At 49.2% G+C, this 5,593-nt stretch overlaps 1 protein-coding gene across 2 annotated transcripts in view; it reads left to right on the forward strand.

The window, feature by feature from the left end:
• Nucleotides 1-1,695: 1,695 nt before the first annotated feature.
• Nucleotides 1,696-5,593, forward strand: part of SPATA13 (spermatogenesis associated 13) — a 144,003-nt gene continuing 140,105 nt past the window's right edge. Inside the window, exon 1 of one of the 2 annotated variants that reach the window (XM_023517219.1) lies at nt 1,696-1,900. The gene's annotated coding sequence lies outside the window, so the exon portion shown is untranslated. The remainder of the gene's footprint in view (nt 1,901-5,593) is intronic. The other variant, XM_023517220.1, reaches the window with a different exon arrangement.

A 5,593-nucleotide genomic window follows, 5' to 3' on the forward strand; every position in this document is an offset into this window, starting at 1 on the left:
TGATTGTTAAAGTTATATAAAGTAGAAATATAAAATGGAATATTCAATGATACTAGCTTTTCTTGCTGTTTGAAAATTTTCCATAGTTTAGTTTTTTCATCAAAGGAAAAGACATAGTTTAGTTATTATAATTTTTTTCTGTTCTAAAAATATATGCTCATTGTCAAAAATTTGGAAAATTTCAACAAAAATTCAAATCAGTTAAAATTTGCCCATTGTTTTACCCCTCAGAGAGAATTATCATTAATATTTTGGTGTGTATTGTATAGATTTTATTTTTCAGAGCAGTTTTAGGTTTACAGAAAAATTGAATGGGAAGTACACAAGAGTTCTGATGTCCGCCCTCACGCTCCCTGCTTCCATGCACAGGTTTTCCTATTATTTATGTCTTTGATCAGTGTGGTATATTTGTTACAACTAATGAGCCAATCTTGATACGTGATGATGAAGTCCATAACCTATAAGGGTCACTCCCCATGGTTTACATTCTATGAAACGCATACTAACATGTACCTATCCTTATAGAAACATACAGAGTAGTTTTTTTCCCTATTTAAAAAGCATACATAAAATTAATTTTTGACATTTCATTGCATAATATAATTTTATACGTTCTTTAGTTTCAAAATACCGGCCACTGTTCTTGTTTATTATTATTATTATTTGAGACAGAGTTTCTCTTTGTCGCCCTCAGCCACAGCTCACAGCAACCTCAGACTCTTGGGCTTACGTGATTCTCTTGCCTCAGCCTCCCCAACTAGCTGGGACTACAGGAATCCACCACAATGCCTGGCTGTTTTTGTTGTTGTTTTTTTCTTTGTTGTTTAGCTAGCCCTGGCTGGGTTCAAACCCACCAGCCCCAGTGTATGTGGCTGGCGCCATAACCACTGAGCTATGGGTGCTGAGTCTATTCTTGTTTTATTATAATACATGCTTATAATAATATAGTGGCATATAACAACTTCTCAAAAGAATCATCTAAAAATCTACAACTTTTAGAAGAATGCATTTGTTTTAATAATTGCACTAGTTGCATGTCAGGAAACAGTATGGAATACTGGGGTGCAGATCCTAGCACCCAAACGGCTGCTTCCTCTCTGTGGTTTTCACGTGAATTAATAATTAGGCTTTGAGCTACAGTGGAAAGTCCTTCCAGTCGGACCACTGAAACAGTCCACAGAAAACTTGCCCTAAGCCCTGGAGAAATCAAAGCCCCCACGTAGGGTTTCCTTGGCTCAGACATTGCAGCCACAGGGCCTGAGCCTGGAGGGGAACTCTTCGCCTGGGGGTGGTGGGGCACGGATGGCTGGCGCGGGGCTGGGGTTGGGGGGAAGAGTAAGCAGTTGGGGGCTGTTGCCTGGACTACGCGGCGGCTCCTTCCGACCTGGGCGGGGCTGGAGGCTGGAAGAACTCGGTTTGTCCCGGTGTAGCTGGGATCCCAGGCAGTGGGTGGTAGTGTTTGGGAGTGGCTGGGGGTGGTTGGAAGGGAACTGGGCTGGGGATGGTGTGAATAGAAACAGGCTGGGGGCTGTGGAAGCGGGACCAAGGGCGTGGCTGGGGGAGGGTAACCTGGCAGGGGTGGGGCGTGGCCGGGGTGGGGGTGGGGATCTGGGGGCGTGGCCTGGAGGAGCGGGCGGTCGCGGTGTGGGCGGGGAGTCAGCCTGCTCCGCGCTTTCTCCGGCGGCTTCCCAGCCCGCCGCCAGCTCCGAGGCTGCCTGCTGGAGCGCAGGCTCCTCCGAGAGCTCGGCGAGCTCGCGGCTCCGCCCGCAGTGGAGCCGGCTGTGGGGCGCAGGGACGTCTTGGATGCACTGACTTTGGAGACTCCGCTGAGTCGGGACCGCGCGAGGTGAGGCTGCGCCTGGGGTGCCCTGCTGTTCCAGGCGGGCGCGGGCTCGGGCAGGTAGGTAGAAACCGGGGAGGAATTGAGCTCCAGTCGACCGGTTTCGTGGCTTTACGACGTCCTGCTCCCAACTCTTCCTCCTCCTCCTGGTTTTTGGAATCTGCCCAGGCTCCCCACCTGTTGGGTCTGCGTCTGCTCGCTGTCCCGCTGTGGTTGCGCGGCGCCCTCCGGCTCGCCCAGCGCATTGCCCCGGGGAGGGTGTGCTTGTGGTGCTCCTGGAAAAGGCCGTTTCCACCCGGACTTAGCCAAGGAGATTACCCTGAAACTTTACCCCGCGCTACCGAGTCTCCGGGCCTGGCCTGTAAGGTAGCGCCCGGAGGGCGGACAAAGGTCGGGGAGCCTGGGGGCAGCCGGACCCCGCTTTAACGCTCTGCTTGGTCTCGCCGTGTGACCGGTGCATGCGGAGGACCTCGAGGGGTGAGTCTGGAGAATTTAGCTTAGAAAACAAGTTTCTCCCCTGGTCCCAGGTGGGTCTCATTGCAGAAGGTCTTTGGGACCCAGCGCCCGCTGTCTCTTGACTGAAGGGAGTAAGTTGGCAGAGCTGGCTTGGTCCCTTTTTTGTTCAGGAGGTGGGGAAATCAGTGTAGTAGCCCCGGGAAGATAGAAAACCAGGGGTGTTGGGGGGAACTCAGGTGACGTGCGCTGGCGGGTCACCCATCTGACTGTGCCAAGTTACAGAACTTGAGCAAATGGTCCCTCCCTCCAAGTTAAAAAAAAAAAAAACAAAGCAAGCAAACAAAACCCTCGCGGTCATTCGCTTTCCATCATTGGATAATAATGTTGATAAACAGAATAAAAAGTTGAATTTATTCAGCACTTTTTAACAAAGCTTTCCAAAGCCTTATTTTATCCGCCTCCCCCCCCCCAAGTTTTTCTCTGCACCTCGTTTTCTGTTGCCCAATGTTTTTTCCCCTAGTAACTCATCCAGTTCTTTGCCCTCCTTGATTCCACTTGCTAACAGGTGCAGAAATTTTACTCAATCCTCCTCCCCCCCACCTTTCCCAACGAATTCTTTTTCTCCTGTCCTTCCTCCCCTGTTTTCCAAACCTCCTCACGCATTGTTCTCAGGGTGCCTGTTAATTATGCACCCCTCTGCGAGCTGCAGGGCCTTGTTCCTGCTCCCCTCCCATTCTGTAGAGTTTTATGCTGCTGTCTCTTACTATGCAGAATTTTAATTTTCCTCTGCCCCGCCTTTGTCCCCTGCCCCACTTGGCTCCTTCCCACCGGGATCTGTGATACCCTGCTGTATTTGTGCTCCTGTGCAGGTTTCTTCTCTGTGTCTGCATATTTTTCCCTTGCTTCTCCGGGATAAGTACTTCCCCCAGTCACAGCTTGCGGCTGTCTGCACAGCAGGCCTTGCATCAGGTCCTTTCCTGGTGGTTTTTAGCATTGCTGGGTTCCTTGCCCTGGTTTCCAATCAGCCCTCCATTGCTTTGCACACAACCCCTCCCCCACCCCCACCGACAAGCCCCCAGAATCTGGAAGTGCTGGGAGAAAGGGAGCCAGTACATAGCTGCATTTCTGCAGCAGCATTCTAGATTACAGGACCTTCACATGGGCTGCAGTTTCTGCCTGTCTGCTCATTAAGTTTTCTTACTGAAGTAGTATGGGAGTGGTATCTTAGACATAGTTCTTGAACACTGTTAACACTGATAGAAGGTAGCATTTATCAAACTCTTGAGTGTGCCAGGCACTGTTCTGAGGGCTTCAGATGCAGCAGGCCTCACTTAACAATCCTCCTGATATCCCTATGATGTAGAATCTACCACTGCCTCTGTTTTACAGATGGGGAAAGGGAGGCTCAGAGAAGGAAACAATGGGGAGGTTTTTCTCATGGCTTGGTAGAGATGGAAGCCCTGTTCTCACCAGGCAGTGGAGTTTCTGCTGTGTGACCTCTTGAACTCAGATGTACCAGGAGTTCAGCTTTGGAAATGAGGTCATTATTTGATAAGTTTTATTTAGTCTGCAGTGTACACCAGTTGAGGGCACACATTCTGTACCTATAGGGCAGTGCATGGAGAAAACTGGATGCCAGAAGCACCTCAGAAAGCCTAGACAGTGCCCGGGGTGTCAGCTCATCCACCCCTCAGCCTGCTTTCCTGCTCAGCCACAGGGAGCCCTGGAGAAAGGGGTGTAAAAAAGACCACTGCCAGCTATTCCCTTGTATGCATGGAGATTTCTCTTTCACTTCAACTGCATGGAACTCTGGGGTCCCCGATAGCCATGGTGATTTTATGAGTTTTGCTTATCTCTGTTTTATTATATAATCTAAAAGCCTTGCCCAAACATTCTGTTGGTCTTCACCTACCTAGTAGTTGGAGGCAAGTATTTCTACTTTATAGATACTGGAGCAGAGCACAGTGTTTGATAGCTGGAAGGGAACTTACATCCCTCAGATGAGGAAACAGTGGCCCAGAGAAATAAAATGGTGTATCCAAGGGGAAGCATCAGGATGGCAATGCCGGCCCCAGGAGCCTGGCCTCCTAGTTTAGTGTGTTGGTCTTCCTGCTTGCTGCTGAAAGGAACCCACCTTCTTCCCCCTTCCTTTTTCCCCCTTCCTTTCCCCTGAGCTAAGGGGCATTTGAGGGATTCATTTAGAATGGAACTCATCAGCGCTTTTCTTTTTTTCCTTTTTGTTTGAAAGCTAAACATATTTAAAATGTTTGCTTATGAGGCTTGTAATGACATAAATGGCATAACATCCTGGGAGTATAAATTCAAATGTTTTAGAAAGAACTATTATTTCCAAAACAGCAGGAAGCAACACGAAAGGTACATGGCTTTCTAGAGGGAAACCATATAATACACGACAATTTGAAAATCAGTAACTGGAATGTTTAATTGTATTTTGCATTTGCAGAGATGAATGCATTAGTGCAAAGTGCTTATGTGATTTTCTTCATCTCTGCATGGCAAAGAGGGGGAGCGTGGAGTAGTTGGCTGTTTCTGCAGTTGGCCTCTGCTGTGCCCATACCCTTGTCTGGACTCCCACAGAGCCCTCCTGGCTCCCTTCCTTGTTAATCCTTCTCCTGGCCCCTCAGGGAGCCTGGAGGGTATTGTTTACCCATGATGTTCAGCTCCTTCCAATGTCAGCTCACAGAATTAAACCCTGATGCATTGTGAGCAATGGCTTCAGTTCTCTGTCCTACCCTTCTACAACTAGATGGGTGATCCTGTCCCATTCTTAGGAGAAGGCAGGAAACATTTGCGTGGGTCCCATCTGTAGTCTGTGGTGTGGGTGAGCATTGTTATAAATAAATAGCAAATTAAGTTTTACTGCTCCCTAAATGGGGGCGGGGGGGAGTCAGGCAAACTGTCTAGTAAGTGGTAAGACTGAGACTTGAATCCAGGGCTGCCAGGCTTAGGAGATCCTTGGGCATCCTTTTGCATACTTGTTTTCTCTGTAGCTGGTAACTTCCTGAGGCAGAAATGGCACCACACAGCCTTTCATAAAGTAGATGGTTCCTGCTTGCTGGGCTGGAGATAAAGCCTGAGAGCAGGGGCCATGGGACGAAATCCTGAGGGCTCAGAGGAGTTGCAGGTCCTTTTTCCCTGCAAAGATGTGGGTGATGCTCTCTGTGCCTGCTCTCTCTCCCCCCTGGTGATGCTCTCTGTGCCTGCTCTCTCTCCCCTCTGGTGATGCTCTCTGTGCCTGCTCTCTCTCCCCTCTGGTGATGCTCTCTGTGCCTGCTC

The sequence above is a fragment of the Otolemur garnettii genome, unplaced genomic scaffold, assembly GCF_000181295.1.
Source record: "Otolemur garnettii isolate 467f Iridium unplaced genomic scaffold, OtoGar3 scaffold00106, whole genome shotgun sequence".
Lineage (NCBI taxonomy): Eukaryota > Metazoa > Chordata > Mammalia > Primates > Galagidae > Otolemur > Otolemur garnettii.